Source organism: Struthio camelus, chromosome 9 (genome assembly GCF_040807025.1).
Source record: "Struthio camelus isolate bStrCam1 chromosome 9, bStrCam1.hap1, whole genome shotgun sequence".
Classification (NCBI taxonomy): domain Eukaryota; kingdom Metazoa; phylum Chordata; class Aves; order Struthioniformes; family Struthionidae; genus Struthio; species Struthio camelus.
This window is the reverse complement of record NC_090950.1, coordinates 22,915,070-22,942,694: the sequence shown is the minus strand read 5'-3', so window position 1 is coordinate 22,942,694 and position 27,625 is coordinate 22,915,070. Positions and strand designations below refer to the sequence as shown.

At 50.8% G+C, this 27,625-nt stretch overlaps 1 long non-coding RNA gene across 1 annotated transcript in view; it reads left to right on the top strand.

Moving 5' to 3' along the window:
* LOC138068125 (uncharacterized) overlaps positions 1 to 27,121 on the top strand; it is a 29,746-nt gene extending 2,625 nt beyond the window's left edge. Inside the window, exons 4-6 of the long non-coding RNA XR_011142768.1 lie at positions 7,857 to 13,954; positions 15,123 to 26,591; positions 26,678 to 27,121. This is a non-coding gene — a long non-coding RNA (uncharacterized lncRNA). The remainder of the gene's footprint in view (positions 1 to 7,856; positions 13,955 to 15,122; positions 26,592 to 26,677) is intronic.
* Positions 27,122 to 27,625: the final 504 nt, after the last annotated feature.

Genomic DNA, 27,625 nt, shown 5'->3' with positions numbered 1-27,625 from the left:
TAGGAAGTGATTTTCAAATTCATAATCATGAATATTTGCACTGTAAGGTTGATTCTGTTGTGAGCTTTTATTTATAAGCGAAGAACTGCTGCCTTTTGGCGCTAGGTCCTGAGAGCATCATGCCTCTGTGACAGGAAAAAAGCCGTGCTATGGAGCTGTATGTCCTATCAAAACAGCTCAGATTTCCAACTGTGAATAGGGAAATGGCACTGGCAGAAGGCAATTTGCTGAAGATACGTATACTGAAATACTTGCTGCATAATTTCTAGCAATGAGCAATTTCATGGAAACTATGATCTGCTTGTGAACAGAAATAAGGTGTAAATTGGATGAATAAATTGTTCTCTGCAAATGGTTTACTAGCTCTGGAGGACTCTTCTCTGAGGAGCACTGCAGCTAGTTGGTATCTTCAGTCCTCTGGGCACTAGTGGTTAGACCACACAGGCAAACTAAGGAGGGACATCTTAAATGCCTTGTACTTGGGCACATGCCGGCTATACCAGCCTCCCAACAGTCTGCCTCTTGCAGTGTGCTCCCCTGGAGACTTGCACCACTCAGGTGGATTTCACCACGCTGAGGAGGGCTGTGGCTGCTGCAAGGAGTGCATCCAGTGGTCACTGACTGCTTGGAAAACTCCTGCTCTCTTTACCCTCAAGAACGTATGAGCTACAAGGATGGGTGTAAATCGGGCTCGGTAGTGCTATGAGTCTTCCCTACCCTTGAGGAGTAAGAAGGGGTGGTATTACAGCCTGCAAGCTGTCTCTGAGTGTCTTGGCTACCTGGCTTAGCTGCCTGTTATTTCTCTGTTGCCTTGAAGATGCTTCTGCTTTGTTTAGGTATTACAAAATGAGCCTTGTTTTATGCAGATGAGGGAATGGGGAATCCTCTGGCTCGTGCGGGTGTGACGTGACACTGACCTCCCCACAACCTCTGCCTGACCCATCGGGTTAGGTTGCTCGGGGTGGAGCTGCCAGCTCACTGCTGCGGTGGCTTGCGACAGCTGTAGCAAATCAGAGGAGCCTTAGGGCTGTGCTGGGAAACGCCAAGGGAGATTCCCAAGGTTGCAGGAGTGGAAAACTGGCTTGGAGCTACCTCCCTTCAGCTGCAGGCAATGCTGACACAGAGCTGGGGCCTGAGCCCTGTGAAGCAAAAGGTCCCACAGGTAAAACAGGAGGAACACACAGAAGCCATGTAGAGGTGCAGACCACCAGGAGAAGATACTGTGCATCCGGAGAAGGTCCCGCCCTGGTGCATGGCGTTGTGCTTGCAGACTCCAAGGTAGGCCCTAGCCTGGGAAGGCTGGAGCAGCCCTCGCTTGTCGCTGCTGCCTTGTGGCATGCAGCTGAAGTGTGCAGGGCCTGACAGCTGATTTCTGAAAGAGGGTGTAGGATATTGCATGCTTATCTCTTGTGTCAGAGGAGATATTAATACTGCATTGTGTCGGAGGGTTTCAAAGGCAATAAAGATAAAAACTTACCCTGTTCACAGTTACCTCGTGGAAACTTTAGGCCCTCAGGACTTTTTCCATCTCTGACTCATGCCTACAGAGAGGTGCCTGGTTTTAAGAAATATCAGCTCATCTTGTGGACGGGGGCACAGTTTCCTTTAAATTCACTGAAGCAGATGAGAGCTGGATTGCTTGTCCCTAGACGCTAATTTTTGTCTTTCATGGAACTAAAACCTTCCAGAAAGAGTGTCTAAAACCCACGTAATGTGAAGTAGTAACGTTTGCACTGGGAGTCGTACATTAGCACATACAGATGGGGAAAAGCTGGATCCAGCTTATCTCCTTAGGAGCTTCAAGTCTGATGAAGCCACACTTTATTTATTCTACCTGAAGACTAGATGCGCCTTTTATCACCAGAACCAGTTCTCCTTTACGTCATTGTCTTGATGGAAGACTCCAGCTTAGTAGGAGGCACTGTGTTAAACGTCAGCACTCGGGCCAGAGCGTGGTTTCCTGGGCTTGTAGCCTGCAGTGCCCCTGCAGAACAGCTGCTCCGTACAGCACAGGATGGGGCCATCCTGAGACTCTAGTTTAGCTGACCTTGCCTCTGGTTTTGATGGGAGAAAGGGGCCCCAACCTTAGACTCAGGCCCTCTGTAGGGTAACCCCAGCATGCAACTTGTAAAGCACATGTTGGATTGGACATGTGGTCACTGGAAGCTTCTGTGCTCCTCCAAGGAGCTCATGGAGGAGCATTGCAATTCACTCCCCAGCCCCGTGCCTGTATCGGCATGTGTCTGTACGGCTCTCCTGTGAGCTCACGGCTTTAAGCAAGTGTTTAAGCAAGAGAGTGGCACATCCTTCGGTACAGCTGTGGGCTTACCCCATGGGACAGACCCAGACCTGTGTCCTCCCCATCTCGTGCTACGGGCCACATATTGAGTTCTCTGACTAAACATACTTCCTCCTCTTTATCAATAATTTTAATCGTTTTAATAATGTCCCCTTGCATGGATAGGATTACAATTAGAAAATGTCAGAGCCTTGTTATCATCTAATTAGAGTCACATTTCAGCAGAATAGAAAGGAAAATCTTCAAGCGCTGCCTTGTGTAGTGAAATGGGAAGAAAGTGATGATTTAAACCAGCTGCAGGCCGAGCCCCGGCTGCAGCCCCGCCGCAGGCCTGCCCAGCTCAAGCGCAGGGTACGATTAAGGATAAGGCGATGGTCCCTGGTCAGAGCCCTCTGAAGCAATCAGTGCAAATGGCTCCCAGATCAGTTTTGCAAAGCTAAAAACTCCAATGCAGTCCAGTAAAAACAATCACGCTGTCAAGTTTGCCGTCTAACAGCTGAGGGGGTCAGAGCAGCAACACAACACAAACCAAAATAAACACCACCTCGCTCTGCCAAAAAGCCTTTATCGCTCTTCTGGGAGGCAGGCACTTTCAGATGGCTTTAACTTTTTCCATTTTTTTGTTTGTTTTTGTATGCTTAGATTTGAGCGGCGAGCTGGGCTCTCTTCCCGCCTTTCCTCTAATGCCATTATTGCACACAGAGGTGCGTGGGGGGTGGTTCGCTGCGGAGACCCGCTTTGTTTCCCTCTTGTGAGAAGGGGGGCAGCAAAGGCAGCCAGGGGAGCACGGCTCCCTCAGCCGCCCCGGTGTGCATGGCCGATTAACCCCTTGGAAGCCGGCTGCTTGCTTGCTTTGCCTTGGCTCAGCCTCTGGCCTTTGCAGCACGCGCTGGAGAGCGTCCCCTTCGGGGAGGCTGCGGCGGGGATCGGGCTCCGCCGCAGCCCTGCAGGGTCCGCGTCCGCGCGGGGTTTCCGGGGTGCTGTAGAGCAGCGCCTCGCTGAGGGCTTGCTTGGGTTTTCCAGGCTTAGCGGCGCTGACCGCTCCAGCAACGCGCGAGCGATATTAGGAGAGGTCGTTCTGGGGGTTCGCGCGCTGGTAACGCAGCCGTGCCGCCTGCAGAGGGGACGAGGGCGGCCGACGCCGCGGCCCTTCGAGAGGCTCCCGGGGACGGCTCCTAGCGATCCTCGGTGCTTCTGCGGGGCTGGACGTAGCCACCTTCCCCAGGGACTGACCGCGTCGCGCTCTTGACCTTTTGCCTCGGGTGCCGGAGGCGAAGGGGTGGGAGGGCCGTGGCCGCCTCCTTTCCAGGCGCTGGCGTGCGGCTTGCCAAGATCGCGCTGGTGTTTCGTGACGAGAACACCTGCTGGGCAAAGGCCTGGGCCGCAGCAGCCACCAGCTTCACGGGGTAAATAACCGCGGTGACAACAGGCATCGCTTGTCTAGCGCTTTACATCCTTGGGATGCTGCAAACCGCTGACTGATTAATCACAAGCTGCTCTCTTCATGTTTACAGGGAGCTGGAATTTTTGGTCTCGGAGTAAAATGTATTTTCTGGTGCCAAGAGCTACAAAAGGCTCAGTTACCAGGCCTGTTAGGAGAGGCCACATCGGAGGCAATTAAAGCTCACGTGTCATACCAGCGAATTAGAGGGTCTCGGCCCGCTTCCAGGCTGCGAGGGCGTCAGTGCCTGACCCTGCGAGGGCGGTTCGGAAACAATACCTGCCCCTGCCCTGGCCGTGGCGGCCGCCCCCGGAGCCCGTGGCGTTGCGCGCGGCGCTGGCTCTGGTCAAGCGGTCGGCCAGGGCAGCTCTTGCCAGGAACGCGCGCCCGACAGCGATCTCTACCAAGCGCGTCCGCGGGCTTCGACCCAGCCCGCCGCGCTCTGGGCCAGCGGTGGTGTTTCTGCAAGGCAACGCTCGCTCCCTTTCCCGGTTAGGGCTCGCCCCCGTCCTGCCGCAGAAGGGCTGAGCGCGCTTCGAATTTTAAGCAGGCTGCTGCCGTCGAGTAGGCGCTCTTCAAAATTTCGTGCGGCCAACGTGTCTTTGGGCAGAGCCGAGGGTCGCCCGCGGGTCGAGGCCGGCCGGGGCTCGTGCGTTAAGTGGCTCCGAGGTCTGTGGTGCCTGATGTTTTGGGGCAGGGAGAGTCAGGCGGGAGAGGGACTTCTGCCTGCAAGAGCTGGGGTAGGAAGAAACGGGAACGGAGGTTTTTGCAGATCAGCGTAAGCCAAACGCTTTCCGGAGTTGGGGGGGGGGGGGGAGGAGAGTTTCTTTAATCAAAACGATTTCATCTCTGATTCCGTTTTAAGACGTGCTCAAATATTGCATTCAACCTGAAGTGTTGCATTTTGTCCTGGGTTTTAATTAATTCTGTAATCATTTAAAAGTTTATTTGGCTAATTTGAAAGGGAAAATGTTTCTCTCAGAACTGGAAGTCAAAACACTTTAATGAGCGTTTCTGTCTCTAAAGCGTTGCTTAAAAGCTTTAGATACCGTTCTGCCTTTCTAGAAACCCGGGTTAATTCCTGCCTTCGCAGAGGCTGTAAATGCCTTGGGAGTTAAACCCAAGCATTGATTTAGAAAAAGGGCCTTGTTCCTTCGAAAGTGAGCGCTGCTGCCTCTGATCCTGGGATGAAAGGGGCGACGGTCTCATCTCAGACCTTTCCTACTCCTGAAAAAAAGCAGGGCGCTCTGATACTCACCGAGGGAACCTGAGCCCATCTCTAGGTGAGGCACCGATGACTTAAATCAGTGGGGAAATTCCTCTGCTTGCTCCGAGAAGCCGAGTAATTCGCCCAGCTCGCAGGAAGCCTCGCTGGCGACAGCGGCTCTCCCGCGCAGGAGGCAGCAAGGTGCAAACTCTGGCAGGGTCTTTGCTTTGACAAAATCTCTGGCTGCTCCTCATCAATACTCAGTCGAAGGATGCAGCTGTATCAGCTGATGCAGCCGTAGGACCTGGGATGCAGGCACCCGTGAGAGATTTCCTGCCAAAGGGAGGAGAGCCGAACCACCAGTAAATAGACTTTTGTCGCCCTGCATTGCCTCGCTGCTGCAACGGGGTACGAGCATGCTACCGGCAGAGATGGAGTGCCTTTGGCGCAGTAATCAGAGGCTGAACCTCTGCTAGCTCCAGGTTCAAATGCCATTGGTTCTGCAAGCAGTATCTATGCAAATATCCAAAATCATTTGACGAGTTGCCAGATTTTCATTTCTCTTTAGTGCATCAAACTTTTCAGTCAATTAACAAAAAAAATCAAAAAACAACGTTGGACTGTAAAATATATACATGTTTACATAATATTATGGCCATTACATTCCGCTGTGAGCTCCCATGGGTTTCCCAGAGCCATCTGGGCTCAGCTGAGCTCTCTGCATTTCTAAGTATAGAGACAAAAAATTATCTTTTAGAGAAAAGTTAAAAATTGCAAGTGACTGCTGTAACTGCACTGCTGAAACAATAGCCCTGGAGGCAATTGCTTTGCCATTCCTCTTGTGCTGTCCCTCTGCACACAAAAATCACTAAGGCCAGTATGAAGGAGACCCTTAGACTCTACTGCGCCTTAAAGGAGGAAACAGCTTATCTGCTGACCATCAGCAGACCTTGGGCACAGCGCAAGTTCACCGGAAGAGCCACCTGCTGTATAGGGATGGCAGCTACATTTATCATCCTGGGATGCTGCAGGGTTGACTCCAGCCATGCCTTGAGTGTTGTGGCCTCTGGTCATGCAGCCGCTTCTCCATGAGGAGCTCTCCCAGGAAACCACGAGGCCTCCACGCTCCAGAGGTCACATCCGCTGCTGGATCTCTAGCTACAGGTCAGCTGAAGAGGAAAACCTCTTATCTTAATCTCACTCAAGTGTTTTTAACCCAAGAAAGAAGACAGGGGTAGCTCCAGACAGTGGTTCTCCCTCTATCATCATACAGATACGACTAAACTGTATCCCGGTCCCGGTAGCAGATTTACCTGAACGAAGGCCCGTGCCACAGAGGACCTTGCAGACTGCACTCGTGTGCTGCCGTTACACATGCTGCAGGCCCCTGAACACCCTGTAACTCTTCTGGGTCTCTTGATGGAGTTACATGTATGCGAAATTCCGTTCGTAACTGGGTTGCCAGGTATTGACCCAACCTGGCATCAGGCAAAAAGTTTCATTGGGCCACTTAGAAAGTGGATGCTGGAGGAGCTGGCTGCTGTGTAGGACATCCCTTTTTCAGTGTGGTGCTGAAAGGAGAACAGGTACCAGAAACATGAACTGCTTTTGCCAGGTTTTGCTGTTTGTTAGCAAGAAGGAGGTCTGCAGTAGCAGGAGGTGACATGCCATGTGCGTAGGCAGTGTGGCAGGGCACAGAGAGGAACATGAGCCTTCTGCGTGCGTGAAGCGCCGTTTTGCCGAACGTGTGCCCCTGACTTGACTCAGCTGCTTGGCACGTGTCTCCCCCTGCCATTGATCTGCTCTGAGCCCAGCCCTCGGAGGGCTGTCTCTCTGTTAGCGTGCTGGGGTGTATTTTCTCTGCTCAGATGATTAAAAGTCAGCACTCAGAGGCTCCCAGAACGAAACACCTTCCTTGAGATGATATTTGCATTTGAAAGGCAGGATGCCCGTTTCAGAGACTTGGCTATTTCATGAACTCTTTCTATGCAATCTCCTGGCTCCCTTCTCCTGGTGCTTAATTTGGGGCTCCATACTCTTGTCCCAGCAACTTGCACCTGGCTTGAAGCCAGCCTTAATGGTCTTGGGGTAGTAAGGAGATCCGTCTAGCTCCAGCACGAATTACGGCCGTTGGAAGATGCCTATAATTTGTGTCCTGCTGCCCCTAGTTCCTGGGAACTCTCCTGGCAATCAGCAGATGATATGACTCATATGCGAGGAAGCCAGATCCACTTTAGCCTAGCTTGATATTTTGATTAGTACGAGGCTGACGTAAGAGCGGAGAGGTTCTCGCCTATGTGCCAGGCTGCAAAGTTCATCTGCCCGCCGCCAGCTATGCTGGGCTTTTGCTTGGCGCTGCGCCTTGGGGCAGGGGGTAACTGTGCCATGCCAGGGAGCACACCTGCACTCCTCCTTCGATGCAGTGGGGCGAGGAGCTGCAAAACTGCTCCTCTGCTGACAGCTGAGCCTCCTCTGTGCCCCCGGGCTGTTCCTGGGGTAGTGGGGCGCTTGCAGCCGTGCTCTCCCCACACCACTAACTCAAGCCTGGTAAGTTAGTGGTGCAAGCAGGGGAGAGGCAGGGCTTCGATGCCCAGCACAGCTGGCTTTAAAACCGAGCACCGTCTGGCCCTCATTTCGTTCCACATGAATCTTATGGCTGGAAGTTGGGCTTTGTTTGCCTAGACACCTGGGCAGCTTTGTAGGAGGCCGACTTAGGCTGGACGAGACGGGCGATGTGTGGGCGAGATGGGGAAATCGCATACGCTCACACCTATATGCATGTGCGCAGGCTGGTACGTGCTTAGAAATGCTTGCTTTTATCAGCTGCGCCTACTTCTGGAGATGCCTGGTTAATTTATCAACTGAGAAGTTCCATCTCGCTAAAAGTCTCATTTCCATATTCTTTCCAGATGGTCAAGATGCCACAGAGACAGTTTCTAAGTAAATAACTTGCTGCTTCATGCAACCTCCCATCAGCCTCACAACTAGCTGCCCCAGATGGCAGGAGAGTCAAAGACGGTACCTGGGTTGCGAGCGGAAACGCGTAGCTGCATGAATAATAGAAACGGTGTGACTGCAGGATGGTAAAACAGAATCTCTCTGCTCGCATCTCCTGCTTCAGGGTGAAAAATGATTGCTGCTGGGAACTGGAAATACCCCCTCCCCCTCGCCCGCGAGCGCGGTACGGTGCGAATCGCTGGGTTCATTACATCTTGTTTGCTTTCCTGGAATCATAGGCGCTAACGATGGAAAAGACCTGCAGAAGAAGCCGCCTGTAGTCAGTCTCTCCAGATACAGGATTATTTTCCTTGGGTACCGCCGCAGGAGGTAGGGTACGAGGCTCAGTGAACTGTGTCAGATCGGTGAAGCAAAACTCGTGCTCCCACATACCCTGGTTTTCTTTTGCTGAATCCTAATTGTGGGTTAAAAACCAAAAGGTTGAAAGCGTTTAATTATGCCGATGCTTCCTCCTGGGTTAAGCAAGAGGATAAATAGGCTAGTGTGGTTTTTTGGATTTGATTTTGTTTTTTAAACGAGTGAAAGGAGGCAGTAGGCTAAGGATCCTTGGCAGCTGTCACATGTTTCACTTTTGATGGTGTCAGTTTTGTCTGTTAGGAGGTGTTTCTCTTGCCACTGTCAGCATTTTCCGGGGGAGGATGAATTCATTGATACAGTCTGTTTGCTGTCCACATATTCACAGTTCATGTGTTACATTTTACATAAAGTAAACTTAGCAAGGGGAAAACTAATTCTGCAATTCTTCAAAGCTAATGCACAGTAAATATATTCTGACACTGACAGGTATTTCTTATTAAATAGCTCTGAACTGCGGTACTAGGTTTTGCTTAAGTGGCATTATTCTCCCTGAGCAAAGACAGTTCATTTATTAGTCATTCTGAAAACCAAATAACAAATATTATTCTCTAAGCAAACTAAACAAACCATTTAAAAGGGGCCTGTCTGAAATGATTAAAGTACAGTGTCTGAAAAGCAGCTGACATTTTAGTGCCAAAATACCATATGGAGACTCAACTGCTTTATTAACATACTTTGACCTAAGCTGCAAAATCTCCCAACACCTTTGAACAAGGAGGAACAGTCTTCCTGTGTGCAAGGGAGAATTCAGAGGCAAATCTTTCTGCCAGTTCTTAAGATGTCATTTTGGCACAACGAAGAGCGAGGTGCAATAATTGAGGGCTGGATGCTAGCAGATTTTTCAATTTCTGCCAGAGATATGCTGTAAAATAATTCAGCAAAGCTGAAAGCTTGGGCTTTCCATTTACACCGTAAAAAGTAAATATATAGTGTTTGTCTTGCCTTCTTACAACTCTCTTTCTCTCTTAACTAAATATTTTCTTTCTTCTGAGCATCAGACATTATTTCTAGCTTTCAGGCATGCAAAATAGAGGAATGCATGCGTCTATATATACGTATATATGTTTATTTATGGTCTATGTGGGGGTGTGCTGATATGTTTGTGTATCCCTAGCTCAGCCCTGAAGATTTCCTTCATGAGGAGGAAAACAGTTTTCTATTGCTGGCCAGACAGAAGAACTGATATCACTGTCTACAGATCTGCATTCACTGGAGAAACTTATTAAGTTGCAGTTCTGTAAGAAAAAGGTTGTTCAGCCACGGCGGGATGATAAGGATATGGGTAAGCGCTTGCATGGACGGTGCACCATGAATTAATGGGAATGGCCCCAGTGAGCAGTTGTGCATGAGGGAGCTCCTGGATGCCGTGATGAGACGCTCACAGAAAAAGCCATTCAAACGATCTCGTATAAATTGCCTGGTCAATTGTTTTAAGCCTGTTCTGCACACCAAATACTTGTGGTCTGATCTAGTTTTTTATTTTTAAGCAAATGTTTTCATTATTCATAAGAATTCATCAGATAGCTAGAGCAAATAGGTTTTAGCCTGAGGTTTGTTCACAAAATATCTCCTGCAAACGTCTCCTTTCTTGCTGGAGCGTTCCAGCATCTGAAGCAGGGCAGCTTGCGTTGGCAGGGAGGAAAATAATATAGAAGTTATTTGAGGAGTTTAATAAAAACTAGCAGATACTGAGCTGATGTATATTATTAACTTGCTTCACTGGGATTAGGTAGTTCTGGGTAAATGAGGAGGTATCAGTCCAGGTTTGCTTTCTTTCAGTGTTGTCCCAAGTGACAGAAGATTACTCAACTTTGGGGATTAGCCTGATGACATTACGTCACCAGAGTGACGATTTACGTGTCGATGTAGTTCAGGACGTGTGGCTGAGTTGACAGTTTCTGGCGTGACCTGACTTCTCTTCCCTTTGGTAGCATCCTTGGGCTGAAACCTCGCTAAGCTGCACAGCACGTTTCTCTAACCAGGCAAGTTTGCCAAAGGGCAATCTCTTCTCCCTTTGGCAGAAGTGTATGATCTGTCCAGTGACCAATTTCCTCCTTGTAGACAAGAGTACATAGATGTTTTTCGTGGCCAGCATCAGCAATCAATGTAAGATATCGGAAGTGCTAGAAATTCCTTTACGGACAGACCGAACGGTTCAGTGCGATGTATTAAATAGTTCCTCTCTGGGGAGAGAGAGAGCTGGTCAAAAAGGCTCACGGGCTGTAGTGTCAATGTTATGTCATCGTCGCTGAGTAATGATGTGAACAGCGGGTGTGTTTTACACTTTCAAAGGCGCTACTGCAGGTAACTCGCGTTAGGGAAAAGGAAAGCTGATCTCTTCCTGGAAACTCAGTAACAGGGTACAAGGCACCCACGTGGTACCGGTAAGTGTAATTGGGGTCTGGGGAAAAGGCAGCAAAGCGCGTTCTGGAGCACAACCTGTGCCGCTAAGCTCGGCTGCTTCCTTTCCATGGGGGCTGCTGAATCCCTGCAGCCGGTTTCCAGGAATGATTTTTCCTTTCTCCAGCTGGGTGGCAGATTGCAGGTGAAATCACGGCCCGTGCTGATGAAACGCGCAAGTGTAACTTGAACAGCCTCAGCAATCTACCCGTGCGCCGGCACTATAAAGGAACTTCTTTAATCTGACATCGAGAGCAAATGTTGCTAATGAGCAACCCAGACTTTGGTTTCTATGACAACTTATGTTCCGGCAAATGCAAAACAAAGTAAGGGAAGGGGCTGATTCTGCTACCCTCCCTGCTCGCGCGCGGTTTCTGCCGGGGGTTGCTGGAGGAGTGAAGGAGTTGGCAGCAGCAAGGAGAGGCGCGGGGAGAGCTGCTGAATGGCCGTGGCTCGGCGAGCTCTTCCCCCGCATCCGCAGCGCAAAGTAATTACGGAAAGTTGAGGAAGGAAAACCTGCGCCAAGCCAAACCTGTGCAGAGCTGCTTCTCGATCCCGCGGTCCTTGCTGGTGCCGCCATCCCAGCTGCTGTCTTTCCTCGCGCCTGCCGTCGGCTCCCGAAACGCTGCCCTCTCGGCACCCATCTGACCCCTTGCAGCCTAGCGTGAGGCGAGGCCTCGGTCAGCATCGGTGTCGCTTTGGTCACAGCCCGGTGCCAGCCCCCAGCGGGCTGGGGGCTATGAAGCGTGCCTTCGCGCAGGCTGCAGCGCGGGCTGGCTCCCGCCACGTAACGGCATCAGCCGAGTGCCAATTCGTTGTTTGCTCCTCAAACCGTGTCGCTAGGACCAGCTGGGTTCCCTATAAATTTTTATAGAAAATATAAAATGACATCTGGAAGCCTATGGCAGATAGGTTTTCATCCCTCCTGTAAGAAGAGAAGATCATTGCCCTCTCTTAATGTCTCACAAGTGTTGTTGTCAAGCTCGATGGAGAGAAGAGACTCCTAATGGGGTAGCCTGGCTATTAGAAGCTCTCCCCAGTCCTCTCCAAGTGCAGAAGCAGTAACAGCTATATGTATTTGGAGGAACAAATGCAAATCTCGGCCCATGCAATAGACATGGAGCAGTTCGCAGCCCACCGTGCAGCAGCGAGAGCTGAATCTCGATGGCACAAGCAGGCAGCAAAGCCGAGGATGCTTCCTGTGGATGAGGCCGGTGCTGTCCTGCTGGGCAGAGAGGGCCAGCGCAGGGGACCGGGCACTGGGGGACGCGGCAGCACTGTGGCAGGAAGGGCAGCTGAAACCTGCGACACGCGGGCGCAAAGGTGGCGTCTGCTGGATGTCTGGGCTGACAGCTCGGATAATCGAAGAGGAACCGTAAATCCTGGCCTCGGCGGTCGCTTCTGCTGCAACGCGTCCCTTCCACGCGCAGAGCTGGGCAGAAAGGGGAAGCTGCACTGCCTCGGCGTAGGCGAGAAGAAGGTATGAAGAACTGTTTCGGCTGATTAAGCCTCGGGGAAATTTGCTAGTAAGTGAAAGCCTCTACAGAAAGGAGAGGCTTCATGTTAATTAAACTGCAACTGGGCAGCTGGCTCAGAAACCTAACGAGGTTTGGGGGGATTATTTCAACTCGAAACTGAGGAACGCCAAGAGATGCTGAGGAGCTCTCGGGTCAGTCCAAGACATCTGTTACAGATGCCAGAGGTACGGCGGTAATCACATTAATCACTAAGGGGAAAGCCGTGTCTTACATTGCTGTCGAGGAATGGCAGGCTAAGATCAGAGGTAGGTCGCACGAAGGTAACGAGTGTTAGACGAGGGAGGGAAATGAAAATAGGCAAAAAGTAAAATAAATAAATAAAATAGCAAAACAACACAGATGAAAACCTATGCAGGTTTGTAACTGGAGTGAAGCTTAGAAAGCAGATACATCGGCATCCAACAACAACAACAAAAAAGACTTTGACACAGCAGACGTTTCCGACACATGCTGAAAGAACGAGGAGCCACCGTGTGCTTTATTGCTTCTATATTTGCACTTTATTTCGAGAGGGGAAGATTTTTTCAAAAGCACCAGGCGCACGCAGAGGGTTGTACAACTCCTTCGAAGTCAGTGGAGAGATGTACCTATAGCACCCATTTTGTGCTGTGGAAAATTACAAATGGTTTTAACTCCTTGGCATCCAAATAAACTTGTTTCCCCCTCAACCCTTCGGCTTCCTGTGAGAGCAACCTGCCTTGCCTCGCCACTGCCCTGCCCAGACTTCCCCCAGCGTCTTTTTTTGCCTCCCTACCTGCTGTTTTTGCAGCCCTCCGAGCTGCGCAGGGCACAGCACTGAACACAGCGAGCGGAGGGGAAAAAGCCACCCGTCCCAAGGAGACACCAGCCGAGGTGTGACTTGCCCTGCGAGGTGATGGCCAGGGGACGGGACGGGATGGAGGTCTCAGGGGTCCTCTGGGGCTCATCCTGGCCTCCCGCTGGGCCCTGTGCTTGGCGCAAGGGTCCTGGCTGCGAGGGCCAGAGTCTGTATGCCCAGAGGGGTCAGAGGACCCCCTTTCCCCTCGACCAGGGCAGCTTTGCTTTCTCCCCAGCTCCCCCAGTGCTTTGTGGCCTGTGGCAGCTCTGCCTGGTCTCTCTGCCCACCGCTCTTTGCAGGATTGAGCCCGTGTTGCCTTGGCTCTCCTGCCCCTCTCTATCCTCCCTCGCGTTTACAGGCTTCAGGGGAATGACTCTGGAATAGTGGCTTAGTTTTAAAATTTTTCTCTTTTTTTTTTTTTTTTTTTTTTGATGAAGTCAGGGTCTGTGTAATCCTTATGGACTGCCTCAAAGGAAGTGTCAGCTTTATGTGCAGAATGAGGTAAAAAAATAATCTAGTTTTTTTCCTCTCTTCAGAGCAAGAATTGTCCTCTCTCTAGCTTGACTTCACTCCCTTCCTTCCCCTGTGGCTGGGAACAGGGTGGAAGAGGCTTTCTGCTGATGCTGCCTGCATTTGGAGCCCGTGGGCATTCCCTGTGAGTTTGGTCGTTCCTTGGCACGTCTGGCGCAGCTGCACAGCAGGCTAGACAGAGGGTAACAAGTGGCCATAGTCTGACCACTCATCCGAGTGAAGAGCAATTCCTCCTGAGAGTTTCGTGAGCCTTACTTCATCTTTCTTTGAAGACCTCTCCTTACAGAGAGCCTCCAGTATCTTTCAGGAACTGGTCCATCAAGTAGCTACAAAAAGTCAGAAGCAAGTAAGAAGAGACTATACAACATTCCCTAATTGTTTCCCCTCACCCTTTAAATCATTTCTTGGTCCGGTCTTTCTGTCTCCCTCCAAATCTGATGTATGCTCCCATGTCACCTGCAGGAGCATCCGTATCTTGGGACCCGTCCCTGGCTCGTGCTACCTCTGTAACTGCCAGCAATCCAGCAAGAAATGAGGCTTTCCGTATTCTGGAAATCAGGGCTAGCATGCTGGCTTGTATTCACAGGGTCAGAGCAAAGGTTACAAAACACACCATCACCTTAACTAAATATTTTAGCTGGGAGCAATGCATCCCCGTTGCAGGGCAGCAGTCGGTACCTGGCCTTTGTGCTGGAGTCTGGAGGTCAATGTTACAAATCTCCGTAGCTAACCATGGCCCCAAGCTTGGCTTCTCTATATAATTTATTTGTATTTACGGACTCCTCAGCAGATCTCCTCCCTTGATAACTGAACCACAGCCACTTTGGCCGTGGTGCCATTTGGATGGCTTCTGAGGTCTCATGATAATTTCAGGGTGATTTTATCAGGTTTCTACAAGCTGAAGTGCTGAGTACTGAGAGGTCCAGAGCCTGTGGTTGCAAGGGCACAGCACACTCAGCCCACGCTGCTCAGTTACGGACTCGAGCTGCAAATGGCCAGGAGGTCCATCGTGCCTTCTGCTGCCTTCAACACCATCACAGTCCCCTTGCGAGAGGCTTGGGGTGGTGGTCTTTTATTTTTGACTTGTTACTAGTTCCCACTGAAGCATCAGGGTGTCCTGCTTCAACCCACCAGCACCCTGTGTAAAGACTGTTAGTGTTTTTTGTTTTGGGAGAGGAAGAAGGGATGGAGGTGGAGGAGGGAGTGGTGGTGAAGTGAAGCATCAAGGTGAAGGAGGGGTAGGGAAAAGGTGTTAGCGGGGAGGAAAGGAGGGAAAGGAGAAGAAATAGCAACCATGCGCCTTCAGTGGCACGTCAGCAGGGCTTTTAAAGATGAAAGATCTCAGACTGAATGTGGGCCATCCCTCTGCTTGGCCACATAAGCAGCAATGTTTCGAAACTGCTCTTTAAGCTATAGGCAGATCTGGGGGAGCGTGGGTGCCTGGGCTCCTTGGAGGGCAGCCCGCTCTGAGAGCAGGCGGCCGAGAGCATTAAACCTCCCTGTTTATGTCTCAGGGCTTCAAGAGCAATCTTATTCAGCTTACGGTCACTTTGTGGAGGAGCGTTTAATGACAAGTACCCCGCGTTCCCCGGAGGAGCTGGGAGCCGTGCTGTTTCCCTCTGTCTGTCCTGCTGCCCAGCCCTTCTGCATACCCAAATGAAGCATCAGTGCGGTGCCTGCCTCTGAACAAGCTCAGGTAAAGAGTTTATAATTGGAATTAAATCCGTTGCCTGTGGATCGGTGCTGCTGCTTAGAATTCATTAAAAAAAACCTATCACCCCCGTGACCTCATCAGACCCAATCCAAGGGGTTGGCTCCACGGCGCTGCCGCCTGGGTGTTTCTGGCCGTGAAGGAGGGGTCCCTGTTTCCCGTGTGCCCGAGCGCCTTCCTGGCAGCCACGAGAGCCGTGGCCCGGAGAAACGCTCCCGCCACGATGCAGAGGACGGGGCTCTGCCAGGCTCCCCTCCGTCGCAGAAAGCGTTAATCGCTCTCTTGCTACTTGAGCACACATTTCGCCAGCAAGTTTGGCTCCCTCGTGACTCAGGGAGCTGACAGTTTTCAAGTACATCCCCAAGGATGAATAGAAAGTGACAGAGCAGGTAGCGATTTCTGCAGTCAGATGGAGCTTCTGTGAAGATGGTCCCAAAACCGTCTGTGTGTCTCAGTGGTCAGAGGATGCCTGTCACTGCCAGTTGGCCTGGAGGCGGGTGGTTACCGCTCTCTAACACTCTGTCTTTTGGGTTTGATAGGCACTTTTAAAATACAGATAGACAGAGAGCCCTTGCTGGAGAAGGGAGGGAGTAGCTGGCAGCCCAGCTTTGGAATAATGCCTGTAAGGAGGGATTTGCAAGACGTGTTGTTAGTGAGCGAGAGCCAGCGAATGCCTCTTCTCACAAGGCTTCGCTAAGTGGGGTGCAATGCGGTAGCCACCGGCTGCTTCTTGCATGCCCGAGGTTAGCAGAGAAAGGTCAGAAGGGAGATGCAGAGGATTTCCAGAGCCGGATGGGAGAGTGGGAGCTTGTCATGGAGTTGATGTCATCCGTGCGTGATGTCACTGCCATCGTCTTCAGCAGAGCACTTCCATAGATAGCACAGCGACTCGGTGCTTCTGCAGTCTGTCTGCCAGCCTGGCACTAGCTCTGTACAGCGTAATTAAGCAAATATATTAATAGAATGGGAGCCTGTGCCTGGCTAACGTTCGTCTGTGACAGACAAACGCAGAGACGAAGCAGACACTTACTTTAGAAGTACTGCAGGATGCTATTAGCGGGCACAAACTCGCATCACATTAGTGCCATTGCTGTTAGGCAACGTCGAGTCATTTGCATTTTAAACGAAGCTCCCAGATCTGCTCTGGTCCAGGATCAGATCCAGGAACTCTGCAAGGCCATGTCTATACAAGGGGAGCTTTGGGGGTCCAGGAATACTCTGCTAGTAAAAACGCACGTAGTGTGAGCCTGGCTTTCATACCAGTCGCAAGCTCAGGAAAGTGAATCGGGACGGCAGCAAGAGCGCAGATACTCTGCGCTGGCAGGACTCGTCTCTGCTGGGGCTTCTCCCAGCCCGGCCCGCGATGCCGTGATTCGAATGTGACCCGTGGTGTGGCAGAGCCCTGGCCCAGCCTGCACAAACAACTTCTCTACTTTCACAGCACTTACAGGGAGACTACGGGCCCATATGCCCCATCTGCACATCAAACTGTTCTGCAAGCCCAAAACTGCCAGTTTTCCATCCCTGGACTAAATGATGGCCTTAACAAGTTATGGCATAAAATATACCAGGAGAGGGAAAGCAGCAGTCAGAGAGAATTGAAAATGTGATAAAGCAGAGGTTGCAGGGAATGTTTTTTTTAATAGAAATTGAGATCTATTCATTTTAGTGGACAGCACTGCAGAAACAGGCCTTTTGGAGCCATCTGAAGGGGATGAGAGGGGTGCCATAGGGGGGAAAAAAAAAAAAGAAGGACTAATTGTATAAAGCTGGTGAGGAGATGCCTTGGTCTGAGCTACAAGTGTGCTAATGGGGAGGTTGCTTAGATACCATAGCAATGGGTACCTCAGGAGCACCCGAGGTACGATGGATAAAGCGGAGCGTAAACAGCAAGGAGGAAGAAGGGTCATTAAAGTGTTCCCTACAGATGTTTAACTAGCAATGGTGGGAGGAAATAAATAAGGAGGAAAAGTTGGTCTGAGTGTCAGGGAGGAAGCAAGCCAGTTAGAAAGATGGCTTATTTTCTGCTTGAAGCTTGCTCTTGTTACTAATTTCAATTGGAGACTTTTTTCCTCGCATAGCTCTCAAGCATCTATGTTTTTATCCTCTTTCTGCCACTTGCTCATTTAATTTGCTCCTTCAAGGAAAAGGCTGGGAAACTCTTGTGTAGGACTTCCAAAACCAGGCTACAAACGGGGCCGAAGGCACTGCTGAGCTGCCGGGGAAGTGCTAATTGCCCGCATGCTGGAGACCACGTGTCCCACGTTCGCGTGATCTTTTAAGCTTTACAAAAAGGATAGGACAGTTGTTTTGTGATCCTTCCTGTATTAATAAACACTGCCCAAACTGACCTTAGACTGAAGTCTAAGTTTCATCCTAACAAGAAATCTTTAATGAAGATTGCCTGTGCTCTGGTTTTGTCCAGCACTCCAGTCGACAGCGGGAAGAGACAAAATCACTGAAAGCAACACTGACAGCATCGGTCCTAAACTACGGTTAGGAAGAGAGTTATTTTAATGAATACATTTCCTTTCAATTGTATGCGAATGGCAAGTTCCCATTAGAACGGGGAAGCAATTAGAGCTAATAAAGATGAACGCACAGTGCTTGGTGCATGTGGAATAACAAACAGTGAACAAAGGATTCGGGAGAGAGCTGACTCTAATCCAAATAAATGAGCAGTGATGAAAGGGAAAACAGCTCTGGTCTCCTACAGTGAGACACGCTTCCTTACTGCCTTCTCTCTACCAGTATTTCACCTAATCGCAGCAGGGAAAGTAACACTTGGATTCAATCACAGAGGCAGAGGAGTCAATGGGACGGTCCCCGCGGGGATTTTGGGCTGCAGGCTGCCCTGCCGATCGGGGCAGCCCGCTGCTGGCCGGGCTGTTTCACAGCCCCGCAAGCCTGCGCGGTACGAGGCAGGAGGTGTCTGCGGCCGGCTGAATAGCAAGTCCAGTGGCGCTTTCTGCTGGCTTTCCCAGCTGGAGCCACAGCGCGAATGCACATGCTAGAGGCGCCGGCTGCAAGAGAGCCCCTGGAGCAAGCCGGGAGCACTCTGAGCCAGGGCCTCCTGGCCACACGTGTGAGCCTGGAGAGCTTTTTCAGCTGCGGGATGCTAACCTGACAGAGCTCATGTGGCAGAGAAATGTGCCCTTCTTCCTTTTCCAGATGGGCTTCCGGCAGCCCCGCTCTTCCTAGCGGCATCTTTCTGCGGGAAGAGACCAGCATCACCGCAGCCCCCGGCGCTGCAGGTATCGCCCAGCCATGAAAGCAGGATCTACAAAGTGAACACACTCAGCAGGTGGAAAAACTGTAAAAGCAGCAGGGATTGCTAACTGCCCCTAACAACCATCTTTTCCAAAAGTCAGTTTTATTAGAAAAGCCAGTTTAAAATGAGCTAAGCTCCTTTATCCTTTTTCTCTTCCAACTGGGAACGGCGCAGAGCATCCTGTGCTGCCTCCAGGAGCACTACCCGATCTGCGACACGCTCTCCAGTGCCAGGAGGCTTTCTTTCATTCTCCCCAGGTACTTTCATGTCTGTGGAAAGTCCTGGGGTGGTGTGGAGCCAAAGAGTTCAGTTCAGCAAGTGGACTGAACTGGTGCACGGGGGTCCGGGCACAGCCAGGGCCAGATGGACTGGGAAGAGGGTTCAGAGGCGTTTGGCAAGTCTGGAGCTGGAGCTAGACGGGAGAGAGGGGGCCGCGAGATTTTATATGCTGGGAGGGTAGAGGGATTTAATCAACTAATTGCTATTTCACATTTTAATATTTGATTATTGGTTGTGACTGACTGCCAAAATTAACAATCCTGATCACAATGGGTATGCGAGTAGCCCGAAACTATCATCAGTACTATGGCTTGGTGGAGCATGGAGGAAATAATAGCCTCTTCACAATGGTGTATTTATACAGTAGGCTCACAGGAAAATTGGGTAAACCGATAATTACCCAAGGATATTATTGGCTTTGGCAGAGTTAATAATAATTAGCGCTCTTCCTCTTCCAGACTCCTTACAGGAGAGACCTTTTATAATCCACAGAATACAAAGGACCCAAACCGCCAAGAACTGTTTCCATGTGTGGCTTGGAAAAAAAGCCTTTGCGTTTCTTTCTGCTGACAGACTCCAAGGGTGAAATCACCCAAAGAGATCAGGGAGCCAGACTTAAAAATAATAGGGATCGTGGTGGTAATAATGGTAAACAATTTTGCATGCTTGAAAAAACAAAACAAAACAAAAAACTGCATTTGCCACTGGCCTATCTAGTGCTGTTGTGCCAGAGATAAATTTAGCCCTAACACTTGACAGACCTCCAGATCTGCCTGGGACTCTGGAAACTGCTCTGCTGTTCCTCTCCCTGCTTTGGCAGCTCCTGGTTTGCTTTATAGTTAGTGCTGCTGCTCTCAGGTTTGCAGCGCAGCGGTTTCCCATCCCAGAAAACGGCTGTTTTCTGTAGGCTCTCTCATTCCTCGTCCTTGCAGCATCTCCGTACCTCCCGGCTCCCCGGTTCTCACAAGCCAGCGGCTCTGCACTGCCAGTGCCTGAGGCTGCTCTGCGGCCCCGAAGCTGCGACCTCTGCTGTACGCCAGCACCTAAATGGTCCCAATTAGTGCAGCCCTCCCGGCAGGGAAGCGCAGAGCCCGCTGGCTGGCGAGGAGCGGAAGGAGCATCGCCTTCCACCACATCCCCTGGGAGAAGCCTTCTGCAGCCACGGCTGGGGCACAGCCCTGCCACACGCCACCAGCTGGCCTGCTTGTTGCTCTCTCTCCAGGGCTCATCCTTTTATGGGTCGAGGCCATGTGATTGTTTGGGTTAAATGGGGTGACTTTGTTACTGGATGTGCTGCACTTCCCCCCCCAGCATGTTCCCACCTGGCCTGCTATTGCACGCCCAGCCAGAGGAGAACGGGGAAGTGGGGCGAGAGCGATCAGCACCATAATACGTGCTCCAAATTGATATATGTAATTGATATGTGTGATGCGGCTCCTACGTCCGTGCTTCATTCTCCAAAGGGGCTCTGCTGAGCCCTGGGATGGTTCTGGGTGCTGATAGGGACGGCTAGGGATGGTACCAGGGGTCTGTAAGAATAAGGCACAGATATCTAGTCTCCATCCATCACAACCTATGAGAGAAATTATCTCCTCCTAGATCCCCCACATCCAAGCTCTGTTTAAATCTCAGCAGCTCTCTAGACATCTCCGAGATGCGGCTTCTCCTATCATTCCCACAGCTCCAACTCCCATCACAATTACTGAGATATCCTCCTCCCTCCCTCCTCCCCGCTCCTGCCTTGACATATTCAGTCTTGCTCAACTCGTGTGCGTCCGTAACGCGGTTGTAAAGACCGTTGCGGCAGCTCCCGGCGCTGTCTGTGCTGCCCTTCTCCCTCCCAGCCCCCCCGGCTGCTGCTTCTCCAGCACATAAGACGTTGGCTGCACGTCTCAGTATGGGCAACCTTCAAAAGATCAAAAAAAATCACAAGTGAAATCCCCTCTGCCCTAAGCTGGCCCATAAATCATGAGATCATAAAAATAAAAAAAAAAAAAGTTTTGTGTGTGTATGCACATTTCAGGTTGCCTTTTAAACCTGAACTTATTTCTCACACGCTGGCAGAAGAACAGAGGGGAGCTAGAGTCAAAAGGCAAGCTTGAAAAATAAACGCATACTTCTCTCTTGCTGCTCGTGAAGGGCTCCCATAGGAAAACAGAGCAAAACAGGGCAGGAAGAGGCCCCGGCGGGGGTCATCGGGTCCGTTCCCTGGCACAAGGCTGGATCGAGTAGGCCTGAGCTATTCCCTGCAGATGTTAGGCCAACTCGTTTGCACATCTGCGGCGACGGAGGGCTACCAAGCGGGTAGCTGTCCTTTGGCTCCATTGCTCTCCCAGTTTTTTCCCTTTCCCCCTTTTCTCACCCTTTTCCTCTGCTTCCCTGGGGCCCCACACTCGTCCCCCCACGCCAGCCCCGCGCCCGCGCTCAGGCTGGTTTAGCGCGGGGGGCCTCGGAGCCGTCCTCGCTCACGCTGCAGCCGAGCCGCGGCACGGCCCTGCCTCGGCCAGGCCACGTGCACCCAGCTCCAGCGTGAGCCACGCAAGGAAGAGACCAAAGTTGTGCTGTCTTAAGCTGCAGTTTAACATAATTAGACATCCTGGCTCGAGGGCAGTAATTACTTTTATAATCCTTAAACATATTTTTAAAAAAATAATTGCCTCCCCATTCAATGCCTTTCAAAAATCCTTTTAAACTGTGCTGCCTTCTTCAAACACAACTCAGCCAACAGTAATTACAATAAATTATTCCAAGTTCTGAAAAAAAATATATATATGTATTAATCTATGTGCGCAAACTGCTAACCGTTTACTGTTTATCCTTCCCTCCTGCCAGCCCAGTGCTTCCCTGCTCCCTCGCCGCAGCCCTGCCGCTTTCTCACGAGCGCTGCTGGCCGAGGTCTCCGGTCCTCGGACCTGGCAAAGCTGCTGCCTCCCTTACGGCTCTGCTTTTCTCTCCTCAAGCCCCGGGTGAGGAAGGCTCCAGGGCAGGGCAAGAGGACAAGGAAAGCTGCAGCCGGGCCGGGCAGGGGAGGGAGCCGTGGACCACGTCTGCCGGCACCGGGCAAGGAGACCTCCTGGCCCCTCCGGGCCGTGCAGAAAGCAGGGCTTGTTAGCACACGACGTTATCCGCACACGTACCAAAACCAGCGGTGTTTCTTGATGAGAAATACATTTGGCTTCGTTTTCCAGGTAACAGGAGCCAGGATGAAGTCTGTCATTAGCATCTGGCTCGGGGTGGATGTTTACGGAGCAGCGATGTGAGCCCAGCTCAGCCGCCCTGTCACCCACGGGGGACGGGGATGTTTCTGGCTCCTGCACAGTGCTGAGAGCCTTGAGGAAGAGGAGGAGGAGGAAGTGGCCCCCAGGAACGGAGGAAGCAGAGGGCCACGACGAAAGCTGCCCTTGCGGTCAAGTGAGAGGTTGCAGGCTCTGCCACAACGTCCCACAGCCTCAGGCAAGTCGCCTAGTCAGGCCGTTCGAAATATTGAGTGGAAGATGCCACCAGAGCAGCGCTGGACCCGTGAGCGCTGGCCGCGCTGCCCTCGCCTGCCTGTCTTCCTCCTGCTGGGGTTAGCCGGGCTGCCGCCGTGTTTCTCCAGACTGCAAGCTCCTTGGGGCAGAAACGCTCTCCTGCGAAACGTGTGTTGAATGCTTACTGTGATGCTGCCCTGATTTTCCTTGTGCCCTCCAGATACAGCTGTACAAATGGTCCCAACGCGCTGCCCGTCTCCAGGCGATGCATCCAAAGCTCTTCAGAGTGGGCCTAGACCAGCAGTAACTGGCAAACGGCTTTGGCGAGAGCTCGCCCCCCCCGGCTTGGCTGCGTCAGCTGCATTTCGGGGCACGGCCGCGGACAGGCATCCTCACGCCAACCAGTGTTTTAGGAAGCACTGTGCCCTGACCGGCGAGGCAGAGACTGCACAAGTGCTGGCCGGTGTATCTGATCCTCAGCTGGGATAAATAAGGCATAATTCTGCTAAAGTCAAAGGAGAGACTATGATTCACAGCAGCTGAGGATCTGGCCAACAGTGTGAGGATCACGACAATAGCGTAATGTTTCCATTATGCATTGTTTTTTTCCAAATACTTAAAAAATTATCTAGGAATTACTCACACATCTAGTAATAGTTACCAGTCTTGGGTGTTTAGTCAAAGGTTTCATGAGACGGAATACAACTGCAAAAGGTTTGACCGTAACCTCTCCTCCACCGTGCTCTTCTCCTATCACTTTGCTCTCCTCCTCCTCCGTGTACATAGTCCAGTAACCTCTTCCTGACAATCTCCAGATCCACAAAATTGCTCACTTGGAATTTTGCAGTAAATAGAAAATTGCTTTGCTCCTTTCTCTCAGGACAGCATGGAAAATGAATCCAAATGAAAAAGCAAGCAGTGCGTATCTGGTAGACATAAACAGCGAAAGAGAGGCAATTCGGCTTTTCAGCCTTGTTACAGAGCAAATGACCTTGGAAATAACAAAAGACCCGGGGCCTGAGCCCAGGCAGACGCATTCCATAACGGCACAACCCTTTCTTTGTGGAAGGACTAGAAAATAAAACCTGGAGAAATGGATATTTTGATGTGCGAGTCTCTACCAACTAAAACATCTCCAGTTACGTCCCCAGCCAGCAGCAGAAGGGGGAAGGAGCTAATTAGCCCTTCCAACCCGCCCCCCCCCCCAGCCTGTTGTTCATGGGGCTCTTTGCCCAAGCCGTCTTCCTCCCCTCCACCAGCTGTTTAGCGTGCACCGTCCCCTGTTTTAAAATGCCTCTCCCCAGTCAGCACGATGAGGTGATGCCACGTGGCTCTGGGAAAGCAGCCCGCCCGCGCCTCGTAGCCCCAAATTTATGCATCCCGGCGAACATTTGCAAACGATGAAATCACGTAGAGGAAATCAGGACTAATTCGCGACTGGGGGAGGGAGACCGGGCTAAATTTATAACTAATAATTCACCCCCTCCTAATTACACGTCAAACCACTGCACCAAAAAATGGCCAAATAGAAAGCATGTGTTGGGCCCCCCGGCTGAGGCGGCAGAGCGCCGCGCGCCTCTGAGCCGTAACGAGCAGCATCTCCCCAGCCCGGGACGCTGCTACGGAGGGTCCGCCCGCGGCCGAGCCGCTCGCCGGGGCTCCGGCTCCGGGCCCGGGGGTGTCCGTAACTTTTCTTTGGAAGGGGTCAGAGGGAGGAACAAGAAGAGATAATAAGACTTTGGATTTGATCGCAGTTTATGTCACGGGGAATAGCTGCTTTTCCTGCCGGAGCTGCCAAGGGGTTGATACCACCCAGAACACATCTTACAACACCAAGCGTTTCTCCTGAACTGTTGCCATTTAAGTGGTTCTTTTTGTAGTGGTTCCAAAACGAGCTGCTGGAGCTGGGACCCGACATGCTCTCCAGTTCATTGTGTGCTGTGAGAAGTGAAATTGTGTGTGTGTTTTTTTTTCTTCCTGCATTTCTTCTTAGAAATGTCAGAAAATTAAAAAAAAAAAAAGAGAGAGAGAGAGAAAAATATATATATAAAAAAATCTGTGGCAGGCAGCCAGCAGAAAGGATGTGTTCAAAAAACACAGAACCCTGGAAGAGAGCAAAAGGGCAACATGCAAACTCTCTCCTCGTTGCAGCTCTGCGCTCCTTGCTGAGGACTTTTTGTCTGGCTGCTCTGGTCTCAACAGGAGCGAATCGTCCGCTCTCCCGGGAAAGCAGGCAGGTCTCCAGGGACGGCTCGGCAGCGCGAGAGCCTGGAAGAGCCTTTTGAAACGCGCCGTCGCCTCCCTTGCTGGGTAAAATACGCCGAGGTGCCTCACAAATTAATGTATTTTGGGGAATGTGATTTGTACAGAAAGGACGATTGCCAGGGAAAATGCAGCCTGTGATACGGTACAAATAACGTGCACAGGGGTAGAAAAGTGTCTAGTGAATCACACCACTGAAAACAACAGCGGTTTCGTTCCCTGCCCAAGAAGACCAAGCTCAGTGCCCGTCACGGCTTGGTGCCCAGCGGCACCGGGGACCGACGGGCGCCTGGGACTAGGCTCGAGAAAGGTCGTTGATTTCCTGAAATGCACCCAATATTCGCTCTGTTACTGCTGCGCTTTTAAACCCGCCTGGTGGTAGAGCCGTGGCCCCTCCGCCCGGCCGCGGTGATTTCCTGAGTGAAAGCAGCTTGCCTGGCTGTTAGTAAACTGTGGGCTTAGGTTTCGTCGGCATCGTAAGGGGCAAAGCAGTTAGCCCCATGGTCTAGACAGCTACGAAATGCCCCAGTAACCTTTTCCTGTATCTCCCGGAGTGGTGTCTCCCTAAATCTCAGAGCTTGTTAACTTGGTTACATTTTATTTTGTAGCAAGCTATTTAATCTGAGCTTTGGAGATACAACTTTCCCCAGCAAAAAGTGCTGCAGCAATGAGAGGGTGGGGGGGAAAGGGAAAAGTAAAAACCACCTGTTTCCTGTTTTTATTTCCCCCCACCCCCACCTTTCTTTATTTTCTTAGTGTTCCCTGGTTATTTGGTAGCTCCTGCAACTTGTCCGGCAGGACCTTCGCTCGCTCAGTGGCGTTTTGGAGCCCAGGAGTTTGAGGAGAGCCTGGAGTTCCTAACGCAGGCGCAGTTCCTAAGCTTGGGAAAAGTGGGCAAAAGTAGCCCAGTGTCCTTTTAGTTAGTATTTCTGCTCTCCTTTGTATATCCCTTCCCCTCTCCTGACCTATAAACCCTTCCTCTTCCTCCGCCACCCCCAAGGGATGGTGCACGGGGCTTTTCCTCTCCCGGCCCTTTCCCGGGGGGTGCTGGACACATTTGGTGCACATCTGTGGCAGCAGCAGCGAGGCCCGAATGATCTCTCAAACAAACCGTCCTTCGTGCTGCCATCTTCTCTTAGCAGCTCCTGAAGACTTCTGTTTCCCTGCTTGGAGTTTTGTGGGGAAGTTTCCATCACCCTTCACTGTAGATGAATACATTCTTGGTCTGCTATAGCTGCAGGACTAGTTTGTGCATGTGAGTTTGGAGACACAGGTTTAGTCTGATTTCTTGTGAGGGCCACTGGTATAGCGGGATGGCATTGTACTGCCCCTTACATGCTGTGAGCAGCATTCATTTTGGGACAGCAATTTCCTAAACTCTGCATGTCTCGATAAGAAGCAGCTAAACTTCCTTATTAGAAAGATACCCCGAGAAAAAGGTCATGACCACCCCATTAAAACCACCCCATTAAAGTACATGTCACCCTCCGTGCCACAGCAAGCTATGGTGGGAGCCCAATTCCTCAGTTGCCTGTAGGAGCTGGGCTACGACTGCAGCGAGAAAGATGCTTTTGAGATGCTGCGCCACTACCTAGAAACCAGCATACACCTTCGATATGATCTGTACCACTCGCCTTACAATAAGCCAATATATTTTAACTATGACCCGAAATGTTGCAAAGGAACCTTTTGAGCAAGTCTCTTTGGTGCAATACAGATACGTCAAGGCTGATTGTTATTGTACATGTCAGGGCTGTTGAAGTGGAGGATAAAGAAGGCCATTGTGCTCCCATGGAGGGGACAGCTCGTATGATTAATGACTGCTCCCTGAATTCTCCGAAGAAGAGATGGAAGTGGAGATAGGGTCTCTGCGCGCGGTAGGGGCAGAGCTCCAGAAGACACACACGGGGCAAGAAAGGACTGCGCTCCGCACAGAAGGGTATGATCAAGAGACACCAGCTTGAAGGACTACCGGCAGCCTGTAATCTCGGTATGGGAGCAAGGAGGTGATGGCTAACACTGCTGCTTGTATTTCTTCCTTTTACCTTCTTTTCTAATCCAGCTTTTTTCTTACAGCTTTTCTTTCTGCGCACAGAAGAAAGCGAGGCACTGAAACACCGATGATTGTCCTTTGAGAGAAACGAATGGCAACAAATCAGGGAAATTGCAAATTGATCTTTTCCTAATACACACAGCGACTTTGTTACCTATTTTTTGAGTTTCCATGCAAATACCTCCCAGCCTAATTCTAAGGCGTGCCAAAGTAAATTACATCTAGTTTGCCTTAAATAAACAATGACTCTTCCAGGAAAGGTTTGTCTCTTCTGGGCACTTGCATCATTTATCATTGCTCCACTGTTTTGAGTTGGCTGCCCTTTTAGGGTGAGATGTCTCTTGGTTTTAGTGTGTGCACAACCATAGAAAGGACAAGGTCTTACCCCAAGAAAAATGTACTGAGAAGATGTCATTAAAGCTAATGAGAGTCCAGGCAGCTGCAGCTCATTAGAGATTGCCCCGGGCCAATTGTAACTGAGACCTTTAAATATACATCATAGTCAAATAAACAACATCATATTCGATCTGCAGAGTCTCTATCAGTTCCTGCTCAGTCCTTATCGCTCAGCCTTACATTTTGCTAAGAAAATGTTCCCTGTTCAGTAACAAACTCAGAAGCAAACAAGACCATCACACTTAGGAATGATGTGCTGAGAAATGGGGGTGGGTGGGAAGAGACTTGTTTTCTGAAAGCACCATTGGAAATTAATTGATTGCAATGGTAGGAGACACTCACAGCTCAAGCTCTCTGCCCTACCCGGAGGACTGGGTGGAAAACAGGTTGAAGAACCTGCAAAGATACTGGAGACGGGAACTCTGTAAGCAGTGAACGAGCAATTTTTTTTCTTCCTCTCTTTGGCTTCGGGACATGACTTTACTGTAAAAGAAAATGAACGTTTTCTAACATCACTTTATTTTTGTTGTTGTTATGAAGCGTTTAGCTGGGAAATATAGCTCTACAAGCGTGGG